The following is a 24,072-nucleotide window of genomic DNA, read 5'->3' as shown; positions in this document are numbered from 1 at the left end:
TAACTTGGATTAATTTAATCTTCATAATAACTCTATGACACAGATTAGAATTAATATTAATAATTCTATATTTTACTTATAAGAAAATTAAAGCTAAGTTTTGGGTAACAGCCATAAACATAGTTCTGAACTTTCATCTCAAAGAAATATGCTATCCAGAAAAAATATGAAAACTATTAGACTTGGTACTTTGTGCTTTCAACCTATGAAAAGTTTTCTAAGTAGAAAGGGTAGAGAGGCCCAGCTGGTATGGCTCAGCAGTTGCATGTTGACCCAGGAACCAAGAGGTCACTGGTTTGATTCCCAGTCAGGGCACATACCCAGGTTTCTCTCTCTCTAAAAATCAACAGAAACATATCCTCGAGTAATGATTAAAAAAAAAAAAAAGGTAGGTAAAATGAAAAGGATAACTACCCAGCTAATGCTTCAAACTCATCAAATTGTCCTGGGTCCTTAAAGTCAGTGCCTCTATCACTACCTGAGGCTCACAGGCAAGTGCTATAGGTACACAGCAACCTGAACAGGTGAATTTCCTATTATAATAAATACACTTTATAGCTTCACTCACCTTAAAAAAATAACTATTGAATCCACCATTCTCTTCCTAATTTTATTAGGGGAACATAGTTATTAATGAAGAAGAAAATGATAGTGGCCTTATTTAAATAATACTAACTTACCTTCTCTTGTTAAGCTCACTGTGCACCCCTCACCCCCAGCAAAATTCAAACCTTATATTGTCAAACAAAAGATCCAAAGATCATGAAACTTAAAGTTTTTTGGTTTTTTTAATATATTTTATTGATTTTTTTTTTTTACAGAGAGGAAGGGAGAGGGATAGAGACTTAGAAACATCGATGAGAGAGAATCATCGATCAGCTGCCTCCTGCACACCCTCTACTGGGGATGAGCCCACAACCAAGGTACATGCCCTTGACCGGAATTGAACCTGGGACCTTTCAGTCCGCAGGCCGATTCTCTATCCACTGAGTCAAACTGGTCAGGGCTAGATAAAGTTTTAATTAAATGGAACAGTCCCTTGTTCAATTAGGGAATAGGTAAAAACTACTTCTCAAAAGTTAGTTTTGTGAAATATGGGGTTGCAAACTAGGTCAATCCCTAACTGTCATCACATTTTTCTAATTTAGAGAGACTTTGACGGCAATCCTTTTCCAAATCATGACAAATGCTATATTACCTAAAGCATTCACACCCTCTCCAAAGCACAAAAGGCCTTTGAGGCCATATGTACTACGTTTTATGTTGTAATAATAAACTCTAACCTCAAAAATATTATATTTTAGTGAAAAACACACAAAAAAATCAAGCTCCACAATTCAATGTATAAGTTGAATGCACAGAAGAAGGACCAATGGACTCAGATGCAAAAGATCCACCAAGTAGGACTTCATCCACCAGTACATTTTCCTTCTTTCTCATCTTTTTTTTCAGTAATATATTTGAATTGATGCCATAGCAATACATTTTGTAATGGTTGAGATTTTTCTGGACTAAGTAGATGTTCCAGGAAAGGCAGGTTAGGGGAAAGGAGGCAGCATTTCAGATTGTGCAATCCAAGGGCTCTGTTCTATGCCACAGTGATGTACTATTTCTTTTAAATTCCCTTTTTGCATCACTGGGTACAGGAGGGTTTCTGTAGCCAGCACAGTTCCTCCTAGTTAACTGGTTACCTCCCTGACCACTGTCCCAAGGTTAGCAGTCCTGCTTTCTAGGGTCACCCCTAAACTTCAGAACATGCATTTTTGCTTGCATGCTGAGATCTGCTACTACTAGACACTTCCACACCTGCTTCTTTTTCCTCCTTCCCTGCCCTGGTAGCTATTGCTCAGGTCTCAGCTTTGGGCATGGAGACTCCAGCTCTAGCTTCTGGACTTTAGGACTGGTGCCAACCTTCAGTTAGCGCTGGTGCTTTCTGAAATCTATCACCACTCTGGCCATTTGGAGCTTCCCAGCATACTCTAGCAGAGTATGCAATCTGGCTTTGCATGCAGATTTGCAATCTGGATTAATCTGTAGTTGTTACCATCCACTATTACTTTAAGACCACCACATCTATTCATCACTGTATAGACCAGTATGAGGACTAAGATTTATATAATACTAGAGGCCCGGTGCATGAAATTCGTGCATGGGGGGGGGGGGAGGTTGTTGTCCCTCAGCCCAGCCTGCAGCCTCTCCATTCTGGGACCCCTCGAGGGATGTCCGACTGCCCGTTTAGGCCCGATCCCTCTCACAATCCAGGACTGCTGGCTCCCACTGCTCGCCTGCCTGCCTTCCTGATTGCCCCTAACCACTTCTGCCTGCCAGCCTGATCACCCCCTAACCACTCCCCTGCCAGCCTGATGCCTAACTGTTCCCCTGCCAGCCTGTTTGCCTCTAACTGCCCTCCCCTGCAGGCCTGGTCACCCCTAACTGCCCTCCCCTGCAGGCCTGGTCACCCCTAACTGCCCTCCCCTGCAGACCTGGTCCCCCCCAACTGCTCTCCCCTGCTGGCCATCTTGTGGTGGCCATCTTGTGTCCACATAGGGGCAGGATCTTTGACCACATGGGGGCAGCCATCTTATGTGTTGGAGTGATGGTCAATCTGCATATTACTCTTTTATTAGATAGGACAGAGGTCTGGTGCACGGGTGGGGGCCAGCTGGTTTGTCCTGAAGGGTGTCCCGGATCAGGGTGGGGGCTCCTTTGGAGCGTGGGGTGGCCTGGGAGAGGGGCCTGTGGTGGTTTGCAGGCTGGCCATGCCCCCTGGCGCCCAAAGCGGAGGACCTGATATCTGGGATTTATTTATCTTCTACAATTGAAACTTTGTAGCCTTGAGCAGAGCCAAGTCTTCTGCTTGCTCTGTGGCAGCAGCTATTTCTGTTGGGATTTATGTATCTTCTATAATTGAAACTTTGTAGCCTTAAGCGGAGGCCAAAGCAGGCCACGGCTGCAGAAGCTTGGCTTCCTCCATCGCCGGGGGCAACCCTAGCCTCCTACTCTCTCCAGCTCCGTAGCTGCCACCATTTCTGTTGGGATTTATTTATCTTCTATAATTGAAACTTTGTAACCTGGAGTGGAGGCCTGGGCCGGCAAGGGCAGGCGGAAAGCTTGGCTTCCTCCATTGCCGGGGAAACCCAAGCCTCCGGCCTGATCTCTGTGGCCGCAGCCATCTTGGTTGGGTTTATTTGCATATTCGCTCCTGATTGGCTTGTGAGTGTGGCTTGTGGGCATGGCTTGTGGGTGTAGTGGAAGTACAGTCAATTTGCATATTACTCTTTTATTAGATAGGATAAAAGATGGGAGTACTATCAAAAACTCTGTCAATGGAAAAATTAAACCAAACTGACAACTAGCTTAAATATATTAAGTTTGCTGTCAAGTGGTTAATTTGTCAATGGAGAAATGAATAAATGAAATCCAACTGTCAACCAGTTATTTCATCTTTTACAGTAAAACTGGCCAATTAGTTATGCTACAAAAAAGCTTGCAGTAAAGATATTAATCGGTGAAACTACCTATAACCTGTATTAAATATCAAGGTTATTAGTGAGATAATTAACTTTTTTTGTTGTTGTACTAAGTCTTCAAAATCTGGTGTATGTTGTATACTTCCAGCACATCTCACTTCAGACTAGCCACATGTGGCTGGTAGCTACCATACTGGAGAGTGCAAATAAAGAGCAAGCAAACCATCTGTTCACTTAGAGATGTGACCTGAACACCAATTCTCAAAGAACTCTGCTGAACAAGGAAAACAATTCCACTGCATCTCAAGGGTGAACCTGTTGTACCCATTGTAGCCAAAAATAAAAGCTAACTGCTTATATACTTCCTGCCCCTGTGAAAACTGCCTAACAAACTAGAATAGGCTTGAGCCTGGACACCGTTCTGGAAAGTTAGAAGACGGAGATAATATGCAATAAGTAAATCCAGAGATCATACTCTCTTTGTAGAAAAAGATTCTATACTAATCTTATCTGTTTGATTGAAAACAAACAGAAAATGTTGTCATTTGGGTAACTTAAAATTTTATAATTTACAAGGTATAAACATATGCATAACATATGTTTCATTACTTATAATTCTGATTTGGAAACACCTTAGCAAAAGTATATTTTGACAATCTATATAATTCAGCATATATGCTCAAACATACATTACCTATTATAAGAAATGTATTTATGGTACAGTAGTATATTTTAACATGTATCACTGGTTCCATATCCTATCTAATAAAAGAGTAATATGCAGACTGACCATCACTCCAACACACAAGATGGCAGCCCCCATGTGGTCAAAGATCCTGCCCCCATGTGGACACAAGATGGCCACCGCAAGATGGCCAGCAGAGGAGGGCAGTTGGGAGGAACCAGGCCTGCAAGGGAGGGCAGTTGTGGGTGATCAGGCCAACAGGGGAGGGCAGTTGGGAGGGACCAGGCCTGCAAGGGAGGGCCATTGGGGGCAATCAAGCCTGCTGGGGAGGGCAGTTAGGGGTGACCCAGCCAGCAGAGGAGGGAAGTTGGGGGTGACCAGGTCTGCAGGGAAGGGCAGTTGCGGGGGGGGGAACCCAGGACTGCAGGGGAGAGCAGTTGGGGGGTACCAGGCCTGCAGGGGAGGGCAGTTAGGGGCAAACAGGCTGGCAGGGGAGCAGTTAGGCATCAATCAGGCTGGCAGGGGAGTGGTTAGGGGGTGATCAGGCTGGCAGGCAGAAGCGTAGGGGCAATCAGGAAGGCAAGCAGGAGAGCAGTTGGGAGCCAACAGTCCTGGATTGTGAGAGGGATGTCCGACTGCCCGTTTAGGCCCGATCCCACTGGAGAGGGTGCAGGCTGGGCTGAGGGACACCCGCCCCCGTGCACGAATTTCGTGCACTGGGCCTCTAGTTAATAATAAAAGCTTGCTTAAAGAACAGACTAACCTTTGTGTAGTAGTTTATAATCTACAGACTCCTTTCACACACATTATAACAATTTTATGCAATGGACCTATCAACTTACTTTGGATAATTAACCTGGTACATCCTAATTAAGTTAACAGGTTTCATGTAGAATGTTCATGCAGAGAATCAGTCTGTAACACTAGGAGATTAAAATTAAGAATTGGGGGTAGAGGGGAGAGAAGGAGGTAAAGGGGAGATATAGTGATGGAAGGAGACTTGACCTGGAGTGGCAAATACACAATACAATATACAGATGATATATTGTAGAACTGTATACCTGAAACCTGTATAATTTTATTAACCAACTAGAGGCCCGGTGCACAAAATTCGCGCATGGGAGGAGGGTTCCTCAGCCCAACCTGCACCCTCTCCAATCCAGGAGCCTTCAGGGGATGTCCTACTAACAGCTTAAGCCGCAGTCTGGCCTCCCTCTGCAGAAGGCGACTGGGCTGATCAGGGGAAGGAGCCACCCCATCACGCCACTGCCGCTGCCACTGCCAGCTGCCACAGCCGCCAAGGTGTTTTCATCAACACGGAGTCCAGTCCCTTCACCATGAAAAAATGACAACTTTCTTTAGGCATTTTCACGATTTCTCTTTCATAGGATATGACATTTCTTTCTTTCTTTCTTTTTTTTATCCTCACCTGAGGATATTTTTTCATTGATTTTTAGAGAGTGTGGAAGAGAAAGGGAAAGACAGAGAGAAATATCAATGTGAGAGGGACACTTCAATTGGTTGCCTCCTGCATGAGCCCTGACCTGGGCCCCGGCCAGGGAGAAGCCTGCAACCTAGGTACATGCTCTTGACCAGAATCAAACCTGGACCTTGCAGTCGGCAGGCCGAGGCTCTATCCACTGAGCCAAACCGGCTAGGGCAGGATATGACATTTCTTAGCCCCTCCAGCAGTGGACCTTTGTTTTTTTCTCCAGGAGTGTAGTGGAAAAACCCTAGATCACCTTCTTGGATTCTTATTACCCAAGTTACCAAGAACACTGCAAGTGGCATAGGGGAGCTTAGCCAATGAGCGGTCAAAAAAGGTGTTTCCTCTGCAGCTCACATGCAGAGGCACGACTGCGGGCGCATGCAGCTGGCAGGCCCTGTTCTCTGTGGGGCTGCTCGCTGCCGCCATGGCTGGCAGGCCCTGTTCTCTGTGGGCCTGCACCATCTGTGACTTGCCTCACCGCGCACGCAGTCCCCTCCCGCCCACCTGTGCGCGCAGCCTCCTCCAGAGTGGTCGTGACTAGCCACATGTGCATATTACCTCTTTATATAGATGTCTCTTCAACAAATTCAATTAAAGTAAAATACATTAGAAAAATTAAGAACTTTTAACAAATACTTCATAGTGATCTTACCTGTAAATATCTATATGGATAAACTATTAAACAGACAGGTTATATGAACCATCCGTTAGTTCTCTCATTTATCCACTTATTAATTTTTTGAGCATCTACTAAGTGTCAGGCACTGTGATTAGATTAGACATCTAGATGGTATTTTATTAGAATGGAATTTATGCTTTAAAATAACTGAGCAATAATTATCTGAGTTTTCATCATGGGAATTAAAAGATTACTGGGAAAACAAAATCTTAATAACCTAACCAGGTAAAGAAAACTATGAACAGAAAATAAAACAAAAATATATAATTTGAAAGCCCAATGAGAAGCAGGCTGAAATAGAAACAAAATCAACATATCCATATTTAAAAACCAAGTATCAGAAAGGGATCACATGTTTCACTTGTCTTCAGGAAACTGAATTCAATTCAAAGCATGTACTTGAGAACAGTCAAAGTGTTAATTAAGTACTGTGGGGGTCAAGTTAACAGTTCACTATCACACAAGGCAAAATATAATCTTCTATATATATATAAAAAGCCAGCGACCGGAACGCCATAACAACAGGAATGACCAGTCACTATGATGCCCACTGCAGCCAGTGAACTGGCCAGCCCCACCCCTGATTGGCCACTCCCACCCCGATGGAGGGCAGGGCAGCCAGCCAACCCCCCCCCCCCCCCGTGGCTCTTCCCCTGGCTGGCCTCACCCCCAATCGGCCAGCCCCACCCCTGATCGTCCCCTACCCCAATATGGGGCGGGGCTGGCCAGCCAACCTCCTGCAGCCTCTCCCCCTGGCCAGCCCCACCCCTGATCACTCCCCCTACTCTATTAGGGGGCAGGGCTGGCTAGCCAACCTCCTGCAGCCCCTTCTCCTACCTGGCCCCATCCCAGATCGGCCCCCCCACACCGATCAATGACAGGGCCAGCCGGCCAACCACCTGCAGCCCCTTCCCCCCAGCTGGCCCCACCCCCAATGGGCCCTCCCCCACCCCATTCGGCCTGCGGCCCCTCCCCCCAGCCAGTTCTGCCCCCAAGTGGCCCCCCCACACCAATCGGGGGTGGGGCCAGCTGTTCCACTGCCCACAGCCCCTCCCCACGGCTGACCCACCTCCAATTGGCCCCCCCCACCCCAATCGGGGGTGGGGCACACCAACCAATTACCTGCAGCCCCTCTCCCCAGCCAACCTAGACCTGATCAGGCCCCCACCAGGGCAGGCCAGCCAGCTGGCCAACCTCCCGCCATCTCCTCCTGACAGGCCCAGCCCTGATCCACCAATTGGGCAATTGGGGCCAGGCCGGCCGGACCCTATCTGTGCACAAATTCGTGCACTGAGCCTCTAGTAAATGTGAATAAAAAAACTACAGGACTACAACAGTGGAAGAATTACTTTAGACTTGGGGAAAAAATTTATGATAATGTTTCATCATAGGCATTCCTAATCTTGGACAGCTGAGATAAGGGCTTTATTTTTAAACTTTTTGAGTATCACATCAAAACAAGTCATTTTAAAGAAAATACCCAATGTGCAAAATAAAAGCACTGAAAGGAAAAGCCATACATTTTTACCCAATGTCTGTATACCTGACATTGACTAGAATTTTAACAACAGAATACCAAAAGAAAATCTTAGGAATAGGAGAAAAGGAGGGGAAAAAATAGCAAAGAAGAAATCTCCAATATTAATCAACTTACATCAGGATCTAATTCTCAAAGACAATATTGAAAATGTGCTTCCATGACTAATATATTTATCAAAATAATAGCTAAATCTAGACCCTAGACCTTTAAGTTTTAGTGATACATTCTTCCCATCAACACATTTCTAAAAAGAAAGTATATCTACATTTCATATAAATATTCCAAACTAACTGAGAAGGCATGAAATTTAAATAAACCATTTTCCAAATTCCAACTTATTTTACATAGTAGTACTCTTTAACATGATAGCATTGATAGTTTTTAAACCTACCACAAATTTTCAATAAGTTTACACTGCATATGTGCAATATATAAGGTGTAGATATGGAATATATTTAATGGCAAATATATGTACTATATATGTTTGTTATACATAACATATTTTTTCAGTTTTTCTTTAAATTATAAAAATTCAAATACCTCATATTTCTTAAGAAAATATTTTTTGAAATTACTTTCTTGTATTATGGAATTTTTATTATGTTGCATTTAAAAGAAAGAATATGATGATGAAACATTGATGCATCAGACTGAAAAATTAGATATTTACGGACCATGTCTGATGTTAACGTTCAAATTGGATAACCCTTTTTCCTCCCTTGCTCTCATTTTGAAAGATATATAAATTTAATTTGGTTACTGGCATGGTCTACTGGACTGATGGTGGTAAAAAAAATATTTAAAGTTCCAATCTTGGTCTATTGCTCCAGTTATAATCTCAATTCACTGAATGCTCTTGGATAAGTCATAAAGTAAATGACATTTTTCCATTTTCTTATCTGTAAAATGGAGATAATGGTCTCTCCTCATGAAATACTATTTACTGGGTAAAATAGTGTGAAAATAGACAATGATACAAACATTCAGTCAAATTAAAATTTAAACTTTTTAAAAAGTGCTTTTTAAAATCTGAACTGAAGCCCAGCCGGAGTGGATTAGTGGTTGAGTGTCGACCTATGAACCAGGAGGTCAAGGTCATGGTTGGATTTCCAGTCAGGGCACATGCCTGGGTTGTGGGCTCGATCCCCAGCAGGGGGCATGTAGGAGGCAGCCAACCGATGATTCTCTCTCATTGATGTTTCTATCTCTCTCCCTCCCTATCCCTTACTCTCTGAAATCAATAAAAATATTAAAAAATAAAATCTGAACTGAATACTCTAATAGTATTTGTTGAAAATCACCTGACACATCTGACCTTCACCTTTCAAAGGGCATGGAGTAACTTTCTAATTAATAATAAAAGACAACTTATAATTTAGAATAGATGTTTTGACCAGCTCACCAGCTCCAGAAGTGATCTATGGTTTTGTAAGAAAAGTCAGGCCCCTTTAACAATCCACAGCACAACAAAATTAAAATATAAATGACTGCCCAAAATGAATTTAACATAATAGAACCAGTTTCCAGTTAACAACAGATTTCATAAAAAAAGACTGAAGTTATTGTCCAAAACAATACATTCTACCTTTCCTAACCTAAACCACAAATGATGTTTACTAAGAAGTACATACACTGATATATTTGAAAACTAACTTAGTAGAAATGTTGCAGGTATTTATTATATTTGCATCTTCTTTTTCTCAATTCACAGATATCATAGATTAAGACTGATAGATCCTCCCTTCTCCCAACTGGTGGGCGGAGTATGACGTTACCTGCAGCCCGGAAATACCTGAGTGCCTAACCATGTATCCTATATGGACTATACTCTGAACCACCAATCAGCACCTGCCAAATACCCTAAACCTGTGGTCAGCAAACTGCGGCTCGTGAGTCACATGCGGCTCTTTGGCCCCTTGAGTGTGGCTCTTCCACAAAATACCATGGCCTGGGCGAGTCTATTTTGAAGAAGTGGCGTTAGAAGTAGTTTAAGTTTAAAAAATTTGGCTCTCAAAAGAAATTTCAATCGTTGTACTGTTGATATTTGGCTCTGTTGACTAATGAGTTTGCTGACCACTGCCCTAAGCCCTTGTCCCTAAGTACCTTATATGGACCATACATCAAGCCACCAATCAGCGCACGCCGAGTACCCTAAGCCCCCATTCCTTCCCATTCCTCCCCTCAAAAGGTGTGCTCACCTCTGCACAGGTTGCTGTTCTCCCCTTGCGAGACAGCCCAGCAGGTTTTTCCCCTAATAAAGCCTGTAATCCTGGTTTTCAGCTCCCGACTGGTCTTTCAAAGACATATGCATCACTTTTGATTCAACTCAATAAGCAATTAGTGAGCAACTACAGAGTCAACAGTTCTTAAAAGGTTATGCCTAATTAAATTTCTGTAAATTAAATGATATGTTTCTGGGACTTCTTCCAGGAAGATGGAGTAGACAAACTTTTCTCTATTTCTACCACTAAGTATAACTAAAAACCAATGACATCTATAATAATAAAAGGGTAATATGCTAATTAGACCGGATGTCATTCTGGATGTCCTTCCTGATGAAGCCGGGGCCAGAGGGAAGCCAGCCTGGGTCCCAGGTGCCTGCTGGTGGCCGGAGGAGAGAAGTCCAGGTCCCGGGTGCTGGAGGGAAGCCGGTGCCAGCAACCGGGAGAAGGAAGGCCTGCTCTTGCATGAATTTTTGTGCATTGGGCCTCTAGTTTATATATAAAAAATATATAAAACTCTAAAAGGTAGAGAGAAGAAGGCGGTCCAACTAGGGAGCTCAGGGCCCAAGGAACAGATTGTAATGAACTTGGATGTTCTTTTTGTTTCATATATTTCAGACTGAGTACTAGGGAAAACAGGAAGCCATAAATGTCAATGGGACATTGCCCAAGAAAATGCCCCCAGAAAGCCTTCTCTCTCTATACAGGAAAGAGGCAACCTAGCCAAACAGAAAACTTTCAGATATTTATCACTCTACTCTAGTGCAACACTACATAAAAAAACTGCCCATAGCCCTGGCTGGGTGGCTCAGTTGGTTGGAGCATCATCCCATTAACCAAAAAATTGAGGGTTCAATTCCCAGTCAGGGCACATACCTCAGTTGTGGGTTTGATCCCCAGTGGGGACACATACAGAAGGAAGCCAATCAATGTTTCTCTCTCTCTAAAATAAAATTTAAAAATCAATAAATAATAGAAATTATAGGAAAATACTGAAGTTATTGTTCAATACAATACATTCTATCTTTCCTCGGGTGAGGATTAAAAAACAAACAAAAAAAGAACACCTGACCATTCCCAGCCCTCACAGCAGAAGCCAAGTGAGAAGCCTAGACTTCCATCCTCACAGACTATAACAAAGAATCCCAAAACCCGGCCAGGATATGAAAAGAGAAAGCTGATTGGGGAGCCAAGGAATATGAAACACCTCCAACCACAATATAAGTGAAGACCATGGAGAGAAATGAGACTTCCACACCCACCCTGCAATAAAGAGGAACCCCTCCATCTCTCGTTGGAGTGGTCTAGAAGGATCAGGACTTTCACCACCAACTAGGCTATCCTGCTACCCTGCTTCCAACACAGTGTCAGTGGAGAAGCCACATGGGGATTCTGAAACTTACAACCCTGCCCAGCAGAAACAAGGGGCACCCTCCATTTCCCCCCACTCATGTTTTACAAAGGGCCTCCACTCCCACCTAGCAATAACAAGGCAGCATCTCCTTTCCCTGCTGGAGTGTGTCAAGGTAGGCCTGCTAAAACAGGAGGCCTAAATAAGACAAGACCCAAAGTCTTATAATGTCCAGCAGGTCCAGGTTTCAATAATAAAAAAAAAAAAAAACATACCAAACCCATACTACTTCCCTCAGTCTAAAAGCTAAAGTTTATTAGGTGAAATAATGCCGGACCTGTAACCACTGAAAGAGTAACCACCAAAAAAACAAAATTTCAAATTGAGCAGGAGAAAAAAAAGAGAGAAAAAAATCTAAATAAAAGAAAGGAAGAAGCGAAAAATAAGTATAGAAAAGGTAGGACAAATAACACAAAATAAGATGGCAAAAAAAAAATCATATATATAAATAAAAATAAGTACAAATAAATAAAATACTCCATACCAAAGATACTGGTAAAGCATAACCAAAAAATAATAAATCTAGTTAAATACTGTTTACAAGAGATAAACCTAAAATATAAGGAAAGAGATTAAAGGATAAAACTATATATACCAGGTGTATTAGGTTCCTAAGGCTTCTCTAACAAAATATGTACCACAAATGGGGTGGCTTAAAACAACAGAAATTTATTGTCTCACAGTTCTAGAAGCTAGAAGTCTGAAATCAAGATGTTGACAGAGCTCCCTCTGAAACCTGCACAGAGAATCTTTTCTTGCCTATTCCTAACTTCTGGTGGTTTGCTAGCAATCCTTGGCATTCCTTGGCTTATAGCTGCAGCACTTCAATCTTTGCCTCCATCATCCACAGCATTCTCTCCTCATGCATCTCTGTATCTCTTTTCCTCTTATGATCTCCTTTTATTACAACAGTCATACTGGACTAAGGGGCCCACCCTACGCCAGTATGACCTCATCTTAACTTACACTTTAATTACATCTACAAAGACCCTATTTCCAAGGAGGGTCACAAGCACAGGTGCCAGAGCATTCATCTTACCTTTTCGAAGGACACAATTCAACCTACTACACTAGACAAACAGGAACTTAAAAAGGGGGAAGGGAAGCTGGCAGACTTCTAGTAATGCCTACTAAATATTGTCAAACAATGTACTAGATGAGAAAAAGGGTAGCACAGTAGGACCAGTTAGAGACTACTGGAGTAGTTCAGGTAATAGAATGCTAGTTTGATCATGTCTATGGAACAAGGGAATGTCAAAATTTTAAGCAATATCTAGGAAGTAAAACTGACAGAATTTCATTAAATAACCACACAAAGGAGACAAAGATGATTTAGTAGGTTTTTGGCTTGTGAAACTGATTGGAATATTTTGGCAACCTCTATCTTCTAGCCAGTTATTTTCTAAAATACAAATATCAATTCTTTTTATAATCTTTACTAACTCTACAAGTTAGTCCTAATTATTTATTCTGACTTTACTCTTGATACTTTTTACTCTTGATCTATTGCAATCTGGTCCTGGCCTATTTATTCCAACCTCCAGTGCCATACAGTAAACTCTAGTTATTCAATAAATGTTGCACGTGATTTCATAACCTCTTTCAGACTATATTTTATGTCTTGAATGCCATGCCTACGTATTTACAAACTTCTATTCAAATAAACCATTTTCTGTGGAAACTTCTTTGTGCTATAACTGACAATTAAAATATTTTTATATGTAATATAGGATTATCTGGGCTCCTGGAGTATTTTATTCACACTGATAGTACAGCACTTGTCACTTTGGTGTTTACTAGTATATCTGCCTCCTCACTCAAGCTACTTATCTCTTCAGAGTAGGACTTATCCATCTTTTTATCCCCAGCACCTACCATCCTAGTTTGCACATAATGGTTTTCAATAAATGCTTACCGAATAGTGATTAATCAGTTATAACTAGCACTGCTTCTTGCTATGCTGAAAATCTAAAAAGTAAATGGAAGACAAGTAGGATAGTGATTGTTTTTATAAATTAGATCCTGAAAAGATGAATAAAGGTCTTTGTTTCTTAGTAATGAATTCATGTAATTTACAGTTAATTTATTCTAAAATCCCCTGGGACTATGTAATATGGCCGATACTCTCTCAAATAAACCCATATTCAGACGTCCAAGCAATTTTTAAATTTAAATAATACATATTCCAGCTCTACTTATAAAAATTACAATAGTATCCATAAGGGGTAAATCTGATATTTGAGAAGCTCATAAAATTGTATAATGGTCAGTGAAAATATTCTTGATACTTACATATAATTTAGATGATCAATTTTCAAATAATTAAAATGAAAATATAATGTACTTTTTTAAAAAGCTACATAATCTAGACTTCCTTTGATGACTAAAAACCTGCCTGATACTTGCAATGGCTTCTGTGTATCAATATAAACATGAAGTATCTTTGAGCTGTAGATATATAAAATTTCCAGTTTACAGAGGTTTCTAATTAAAAGAATATAAGGTGGCAATTTATTATAAATACAATTGTTAAATCTGCAGTGTTTACATTGGACAATGATGATATAGTATATGTGCATTTAGAAAACATAAAGCTTAAATTGCTGCTACATAGTGATATGCATTTCCTACAATTAAGTATAATTTTTAAAACAAAGGTCATAAATAATAGGTGCCAATGTAATAAAATTAAATATTGAAATCAACCACTAGCACCACTACTATATGTAGCTTTGCAAAAAACCTTGGATCATAATTATTTATACTATCCCATTATTTAACACTTAGAAGTCCAGTTTACTACGATACTTTTCTGATGAACACAAAGAACAAGATAAGCTCCTTCCATACCCTCCCCCCATATTTTCTCCCATGAGATTCAAAGCTTAATATGAGTTCCATTTTCTAGAGATAAAAGGACTGCCTTAACAATGATGTGCCCTAGCTTTCTTTTTACAATAAATTACCATATTTATATTTTGAATCTGTCATATGCTAGAGGATATTAAATATCCTGCTGCCATAATTAACTCTTTAAACCAAATTAAATGGCTTGGTTCAAAACAGACTGTGAAAGTTAAAAGAATGTAATTTTATTACTAATTATTTTGCAATTATTTTAATAACAAAGCTAGTTAATTTATTCCATAATTGATTTTAACTGAGAAATGCACAGTTGCTCAAATCTTTCCTCTTTTTACCCTTAAGATATAAACAAAAATTTGAATGCACAATGTTTAGCAATAAATATGTGGTAACTTCATAAGTACCTCAGGCCAATCCTAACACAACAAACTGTAACAAATTGCTAATTTAAAAAATTCCATCCATAATTATACAATTGTTTCTGCAGTAGACGAATGTAATATCACAGAAAATAACTCCCCTTTATGAATACAATACAAACTTAGGAAATCTCTACTTTTTAAGGACAATATATAGGTTTCTGATGATCTAAAGACATTATAAAAATTCTAAAAGCAAACATGTTTTTTATACTGTCTGAAAAAAAGTTTCTTAGAAAAAATAAATAACATTAGTAACTTTTACAATGTTAATAAATACATAAATCCATGACAGCTATTGTAATGTCACCTTTTATTTCCCTCTAACATTAAGGTAATACTTTTTTTTTGCAAATTAATCCATAACAAAAAGATTTCTGGTCATGAGAAACTACTACATAAGCATACTTGTTAAAAACATTATATGAAAATGTACTTGAACTGAGAGAAAATTTCTGGGGGGAAAAAAATAAAGTCAAGGAATCAATGAGCACCAGAGCCAGTTAAAATAGGGATGAGTTTAAATAATTGTTAAAAATCTGATTAAATAATTAAAACAAATTCCAACAAAATGTTTGAAATATATGTAAAGAAAAAATAAAAACACAATGCACATTACTTACATCCAAAGTCAAAAATTATACTGACAAAGAGCAAGAGAAGCAGGCGAATGACTGAAGAGCAGACTGAATCTCTTGTTATACACGGGAGGCTCAAAAGACACAGTCTCTCTCTAGGGTCAGGACTGTAGGAGAATATGGGTTTAAAAGGCCTTTGACAAACTTAAGGATGATGATAAGTTAAAACAGCACACTTAGTATTAGACCACAAGGAAAATCTCTACTTCTTCTGTTACAGAGTGAATGTTTGGGTTCTCAGAGTTCTTATGTTGAAATCTAATTCCCAATGTGATGACATTCTGAGGTAAATCTTTGGGAGGTTTTACCCTCATGAATAAGTTTAGTGCCCTTATAAGAAGGGATCAGAAAGCTAGCGCTCTCTTACTCTGCCATGTAAGGATACAATGAGAAGTGAGCAACCCAGAAGAGGCTCTTTCCGGAAACCCAGCTATGCTGCCACGCTGACCTCAGACTTTCAGCCCCCAGGCTGTGGGAAACACATGTTTGTTAAGCCACGCAGTCTATGGTATTCTGTTATAGCAGTCCAGCTGACTTCCGGGGGAAGGGGAAGGAAGAAAGATTGTTCAGGAATATTTTTGTGATCAAAATTTGTAAAACAAGAAATTAAATTTAAAAAAAATAAATAAATAATGAAAGTTTAAAAAAACATAAGAAAAAGACTACTTGAATATTAAAAAGATTAAGGGTCTTAGGAAGGTGATGATTTAAATATGTCTGACTCCTCATATGGAACTCCAAATTAGCAGCCTTTTAAGCCAACTGTCTTCTAGGTTAAAAGTGAGGTATGGAATTTAAGGGCTCCCTGGCAAGAGAAGTGATTTGTAGCTTTCTCCTCCATACCCTAGAAAGAGCCCCAAGATGAAGACTAAAAATTAGCAAATCCTGGGACAAGCACACCCCACAAAAATCTGTGAAAATCCTAAAGATAATGTGAACATTAGACCAGTTGAGGAGCCTAACCTTCCTGGCCTGCTAGGAGCTAAGAATGAAATGTCTGAGGTGTGAGGTGGAAGAATGTACAGAGTAAGCAACACAGAGAGGCTTTCCCTAGTTGTTTATTGCAGGAACCTAGAAGCTTCTACCTAACCCATGCACTGGGATAAAGAACACCTATTTTTCCATCTTGTGTGGACTGCCATCATTTACAGCACTCCAACAACCAGACTTGATCCCCAATCCTATATAATAGAAGTGTAGTATGCAAACTGTCCCTTCGACAGGGAGTTCATCTGGGAGTTAAACCAGGGGGTGGGGCCGGCTGGGGAAGGGAGGGAGTACCCAGCCAGCAGCCGCTAGGGACCCTACCAGTGCATGAATTTTGTGCACTGGGCCTCTAGTAAGCCAATAAAGAAAAATAAGAGCAAGGAAACCCAAAAAGAGATAAAAAAAAAACAAAACACCAAACTGACGCTAGATTTCTCATCTTTATCACTGGAGCCAAAAGGCAATTAAAAAAAGAGAAAACAACTGCACCTCAAGAATTCTATACTCAAGTAAGACATATTAACCTATCAAGAAAAAGATATTTGCAGATATGCAAGAATTCAAAGTAATAACCTATGTGGCTCCATCTGAGAAAAATACTTAAGAAATGACTATCCAAAGAACAAATGAATCTGAACAAGAAAGTGAAAATGAAGGAAAAGAAAAAAATGAATATTGTAATATATAAATGCTGTTAAATTTAAATTAGATAAGGGCAGAATAACTGAAAACGTTTAAAGCCCCCTCCCCAAATATTCTTGAAATAAATCATGCATGGTTATAAGAGAAATTCTAAACCCAAAGCACTGTAAAAAACAATCACTAAAAAAGACTTGTTTGACCTGGCCAGTGTGGCTCAGAGGTTAAGTATTGACCTATGAACCAGGAGGTCATGGTCTTATTCCCAATCAGGGCACATGCCCAAGTTGTGGGCTTGATCCCCAGTAGGGGAACATGCAGGAGGCAGCTGATCAATGATTCTTTCTCATCATTGATCTCTATCTCTCTCTCTCTCTGCCTCTCCCTTTCTCTCTGAAATCAATTTTTTTAATTAAAAAAAAAAAAAACTTATTTGCAGTTCTCTCCACCTACCCCTCAAGAGTCTATAGTCAAATACTGTGAAGTTATTTGGATTAGTTCTCTCCCCACCACCTTCAATATGATTCAAAGTAGCAATTTAACTAGTATTTAATCCACACAATATTCCCCAGAGATATCTACCAGGTAACAAGCTTCTCAAACCATAAACTTAGAGAAATTGCAAGTTTCTAAGGAAAATATACATTAGAACAAAGGACACAAGCAAAATATTTTCACTGTAAACAATAATTTAAAATGAATAAAAATAAAAGTTAAACTCCAAAGAACCAAATGATGAAACAAAGGTGATACCAATTTCTCTTTAGTAAATTAATAAGTGAAAGAAAGTAATTTGACTCCAGTGAGGTCATAAGCATATGTTTTAAAACCACTTGTCCCTCTTCTCCTACTACTCACTCAGGTGCTTTGACTATGGTATTTATTTTTGGTAAATGGTCTGGGAAAGCATTTATCTTAAAATATGTTTAGATGATGAGAATATTTTCAAATAAGATAACCAAAGCCGTTACTCTGGGCCAGTTGCTAAAAGATGAAAATAGTCACTGTTAAAGCCCCAGCTATAGCCAAACAGCTTAGTCATTAGGTATACTACATAATAATACTGGTTACATTGGTGTTTCATCTCTAGTTTCACTTATTTAAAATAATTTTTAATAAAATGTAAATAAAAGTCAAACATTTCATTCCAAAATAGAGGCAGAGCGAGAAAAAAAGAAAAAGGCTTTGCTCAGAGAAGTAAGACTTTTCCCCCATGAAGTTTTTATTAGCTATATTCTTACTGACTCAATCTTTTCTTATGCAAGAACATTATTTTCAACACTCTAGATATTTTACCACTATAATTTATTTCTTAAAAATAATAACACCAGTTCAAATAAGCATGAGAAATAGAATTCACCATTCTATCTTTTAAATAAATCTGAGCAAAAGAAAAAAAATACTCTAGTCAGCAGAGTAAGAGGACTTTTCATTTCATATATTTTCAATAGGAGGTAAAGTAAAATTATGTAGTCGATTCTACTTATTTCATCATGCTTACTATTAAGCTAGCATTTCTCAACTTCAAGTGCACAGACCTGATCTTGTTGAGACCTGAGCCTCTTGACAGAAGGAAAAGAGGCCAAGTCCCCTTGAAAAAGGATCTTGAAACACTACCACAAGTATAAACAAGGATTATTGTATAAATTTGCTGTTGGCAAACTACAGCCCACAGACCGTATCTGATCTGACACATTTCTGTAAGTAAAGTTTTATTGGAACACAGCCACGTTCATTCATTCACATATTGTCTATATACATTTTTGCACTAGATTGGTGGAGTACAGTAGTTCAGACAAAGATTATATGGCCAGCAAACCCTAATAATTACTATCTGCCTTTTTACACCAAAAATGTGCTATAAATCTCCCTCCAATTGTTCTTCAAAGGACCATCAGCATTTGCTAGAGTGATGGTGCCATGGAAAAAGGGACTACTCAAACTGACCAGAGATTACCAGACACTTACTTTAAACAGACACTAATTGCCAAGCACCCAAAATGCCAGCATGGTCTGTCAGTCAATGAGTTTAGGGTGATCAGGTGATAAATGCATTTCTGGCTCAAGGTTAAAACTAAGTGGGATAGTATGTTCATGGCTATAACCTGTGGTTATTTTCCAGTTCCTGAATGTATAACTGGAGGAGAAATACTTGGCAACTGGGAGAATTTCTGACCCATGGAGTAGGCATCATTTTGCTAGGAAAAGCCAAATGAAAGCTCCTAGCTTGTTCTCCCTGCCAAGGATGTAAAGCAAAAGTAATAATACATCCCCACCCCCAAGAGAGGTGCAGAGATTAATGCCACCATCAAAGACTTAAATAGATGCCAGGGTGAGCATATTGAACACACATCCATTCAATTTACCTCTTTAGCCTATATAGAAAGTGGGAGATCATGAAAAATGATTATGAATTATCACAAATTTAATCAGGTTGTGAGATCAACTTATAGCTGCTGTTTCAGATGAGCTTCATCTTTAATGAAGCAAGTCAACACAGCCTGAAATCTTATATACAACTACAAGATGGCAAATACTTTTGTCTCTATACCAACTTGAGGTATTGTCAGAAGATATTTGCCTTTGCCTGGCATGATTAATAGTATACCTCATGGACGTATACCTGTACCAATTTACACTCTCAACATCAACTCTCCCACTCTCTGCCCCAGTATAATCCACAAAGACAGTGGTCATTTTTTCTTAATAATTAATATGTAGTTGTTATGCAACATGCAGTGGTCTAAATGTTTTATGTATTCTCATTAAATTCCCACAAGAGGTAGGCACTTCTATTATCCACATTAAACAGTTGTAGAAAGAAGCAACACAGAGATTAAGTAACCTAAGTAAAGGGTGGCAGATCTAGAACTAAAATTCAAGTTATAAAATTCCAGAACTCCTTTGCGTAATAGGATCCACTACATTCGTCTGGTGAATAAAAGAGCTATTTGTTTGCATGTTTATCCATTTGTCAGTTGGTGGATATTTGGGTTGTTTCCAACTTTGGCTATTATGAAAAATGTTGCTAAGAAGTATTATATATACACTTTTCTGTGGATATATGTTTTCATTTGTCCTGGGTATTTACCTGAGAGTAGAATTGCTTGGTCATATGGTAAGCCTATCCTTAACAATCTGAGGAACTGCCAGAGTGGCTGAAGGCTCCAATTTCTTCATATCCTTACCACTTCTTATTATCTGTCTTTTTTATATTTTCAGAGATAGTGGTCACTTTGACATTACACAGAACAAAATACTGATCCACAATGCTGATGATTTCAGACTGAGGCTTACTGGAAGTGATGAGGAGGATGTATAAAGCTGTTAAATGTCTTAGTAAGACAGAAGATGAGAAATAAAATCTACACAAATTAAGGGACCCATTACTGAAGTAAGGAGTCCAATAAGACTTCACTTCAAGTCTTATTTCCAAAGAACAAAATATATTTTTAAAACATACTAAGAATAAAAGCAAAGCTAAATGCCAAACTAGTAAACTGAATTATATTTTACTATACTTAATAGCAATGAAAAATTGTAGGAAAAATATTAATATTATCATTATTGCTTGGTAGAAAAATGGCCATTCTATAATTTAGCAACATGTAGCTTTTAAGTACTGCTAATAATTATCTGTAAAAAGCAAAACAAGGGGAGAAACCAAGATGGCGGAATAGGTAAACACCTAAACTGCTAGGTAAACACCTAAACTGCTGCCTCGCACAACAATTTCAAAACTACAACTAAAAGACAAAATGGACATCATCCAGAACCACAGGAAGGCTGGCTGAGTGGAAATTCTACAACTAGAAGGAAAGAGAAAAGCATACTGAGACTCAGAGGAGCTGCGGAAGGCAGAGGTACGGAGGCGCCCGCGGAGTAGGCTGGCAACTGAGCTGGCTTTCTCAATCGGGAGGGAGACAAAAGCTCCCGAATGCTCTGAACTCCACTTCCGGGCGAGACTCTGGGGACCCAGACAAATACGGGGAGAAAATGGACTGTCTGGCAGCGGGTGGAACTGGAGGGCAGCTTTCTCTCAGAGGTGCTTGCAGCGATTCCCGCGGGACACTGAGATCCAGGGGCCTCTTAGGGCAGGGCTGATGGGAAGCCATTGCTGTTTGCTCCACCCTGAGACTCCGCCCCATCCAAGCTGAGCGCAGAGGCTTTTGCATATGAATGGCCTGGTCCTTTGAATTCTAAACTTACCTAACAAACTGCAGCTAAGTCAGTGAGACCCAGAACATCCAAAAGAAGGCCCAAGGCCCCGCAGCGGCTTGCATTGCTTCACAGCTGGGCCTCATCTGGGCACTTCCAAAACCCAAACAAAGAGGAGGAATCTGTAGATCTCTCCATAGCTCTTGCTGGGTGGCCTCAGGCAGAGGCTAAATTAGCACCTCCTTGGAGATCCAAGAGCCAGGATACCCAGGGGTCAGAGTAGGACCATCCAGATTACAACTCCTTAGATCCATAAGGGACACACTCAGGGGGCAGACTCAGTGAGCACCAAAGCTCCACTGAAGCAAGTCTTGTCTCATAAGGGTGTCTCCAGCACAGAAGTTCTCCCAACGTAGACACAGCTGATCCTCACAGCCAAGTGGCCTGGAGGTCAATTCCTCCCAATGATACCAACAACAATCAAGGCTTAACTACAACAAAACTGTGCACACAGCCCACAAAGGGACGCACCAAGAGTGTCCATCTCAGGTAACTGGGGAGGCTGAGCCACTGGGCCCTAGAGGACACCTAGCACACAAAGCCACTCTATCAACTCAGAGAAGCAGCCAAAATGTGGAGACAAAGAAACATGTCACAAATGAAAGAAATGGAGGAAAGCAAATGACTGGATATAGAATTCAAAACCACAGTTAAAAGGTTTTTCAATTTTCTAGAAAAGGCCGATAAATTTAGCGAGACCCTCGAGGATATGAAAAAGGACCAATTAGAAATTAAGCATACACTCACTGAAATAAAAAATAATAGACAAAGATCCAACAGCAGACTAGAGGATCGCAAGAATCAAGTCAAAGATTTGAAATACAAAGAAGCAAAAAACACCCAACTGGAAAAGCAAAAAGAAAAAAGAATCCAAAAAGTTGAAGATAGTATAAGGAGCCTCTGGGACAACTTCAAGCATACCAACATCAGAATTATGGGGGTGCCAGAAGAAGAGAGAGAGCAAGACACTGAAAACCTATTTGAAGAAATAATGATCGAAAACTTCCCCACCTGGTGAAAGAAATAGACTTACAAGTCCAGGAAGCGCACAGAACCCCAAACAAAAGGAATCCAAAGAGGACCATACCAAGACACATCATAATTAAAATGCCAAGAGCAAAAGACAAAGAGAGAATATTAAAAGCAGCAAGAGAAAAACAGTTAATTACCTACAAGGGAGCACCCATACAATTGTCAGCTGATTTCTCAACAGAAACTATGCAGGCCAGACGGGTGTGGCAAGAAATATTCAAAGTGATGAATAGCAAGAACCTACAACCAAGATTACTCTACCCAGCAAACCTACCATTCAGAATTGAAGGTCAGATAAAGAGCTTCACAGATAAGAAAAAGCTAAAGGAGTTCATCAACACCAAACGAGTATTATATGAAATGCTGAAAGGTATTCTTTAAGAAGAGGAGGAAGAAGAAAAGGGTAAAGATAAAAATTATGAACAACAAATACATATCTATCAGCAAGTGAATCTAAAAATCAAGTGAATAAAAAATCTGATGAACAGAATAAACTGGTGAAGATAATAGAATCAGGGGCATAGAAAGGGAGCGGACTGACAATTCTCGGGGGGGAAAGGGGTGTGGGCGGTACGGGAAGAGACTGGACAAAAATCGTACACCTATGGATGAGGACAGTGGGGGGAGGTAAGGGCAGAGGGTGGGATGGGAACCAGGTGTAGGGGAGCTTTGGGGGGAAAAAAGAGGAACTATTGTAATAATCTGAACAATAAAGATTTATTTAAGAAAAGCAAAACAAAATGGTTTTTCAAAACTCAATGAAAATAATAGGAACACACAAAGGTTTATACAGCTTAAATATTATAAATATAGTATTAGGCAAAATAGAGGAATTAGCAATGAAGCAATTTAACAAATCTTACTTCATTTAAAGTCTTATTTCCAAAGAACCATATTCATCTGTGTCTTTAAAAAAATATAAAAGGATGTAGGCGGCCTCCTCAGAATCAATCCTCAGCCGCCACTGTTTTAGAAGTGATGTGCACTTCACTCAGGCACTTTCAGAAGACATATCAAGCCTACACTCCACTGCAGTGCAGGTTCCACAGTAAAGTGGCAACCCAGAACATCTACTAGTATGTACCAGATACTTTGTCAGGAAGAATAAACTTGAATTTACTACTTACCAATACTTTTCCAAAGATTTAAAATACAAATATAGTTTTGGGGTAGTTTCCCAAAAATATGTGTTAATATTTAACTATTAATATTAATAGTACATTACTATAATTCCTATATCATGTATACTTCATTAACTATTAATTGATATTGATATCAACATTTATCCAAAGATTAATTAAGAAAAATTATATTTTTGGATAAGTATTGATGAGTAATAAACCCAAGACTCTTCTCCCTGACAAGGTATCTGGTGTACAGATGTTCTGGGTTGCCAATATTATTTCTCTTATTTAATCTTTTATACTACTTGATGAAATATATAGAGATATAGATATAGATAGATAGATATAGACAGAGATATTCCTATAAATAGTCAAAAATTTATCTATCTATCCTTGGATTAAATCAGACCACACAGAGCAAAATACCTAAACACTATTTGGGGTCCCACATAACTGTTCTGACTAAACTGTACTTTGCTATTAAGTCATAAACTCTTAATAAGTATATAAAGTATTAAATACTCTGTTTCTTTAAAACTGACACCTATATGATTTATTAAACTCCCCTTTTTACTTAAGATTCAACACAGTGCAAAGTATTCTTTATTTAAAAATGCACAGTCACTTAAGAGACAATCTTCTGGAGTTTGGATT

The 24,072-nt window shown here is 39.5% G+C and overlaps 1 protein-coding gene across 4 annotated transcripts in view; it reads right to left on the bottom strand.

Moving 5' to 3' along the window:
* RNGTT (RNA guanylyltransferase and 5'-phosphatase) overlaps window positions 1-24,072 on the bottom strand; it is a 213,952-nt gene that overhangs the window by 70,543 nt on the left and 119,337 nt on the right. The window lies entirely within an intron of this gene.

Source organism: Plecotus auritus, assembly GCF_963455305.1.
Source record: "Plecotus auritus genome assembly, chromosome: 4".
NCBI classification, from domain to species: Eukaryota; Metazoa; Chordata; class Mammalia; order Chiroptera; family Vespertilionidae; genus Plecotus; species Plecotus auritus.
Note: the sequence above shows the minus strand (reverse complement) of the source record. Positions and strands in the feature narration are given on the sequence as shown.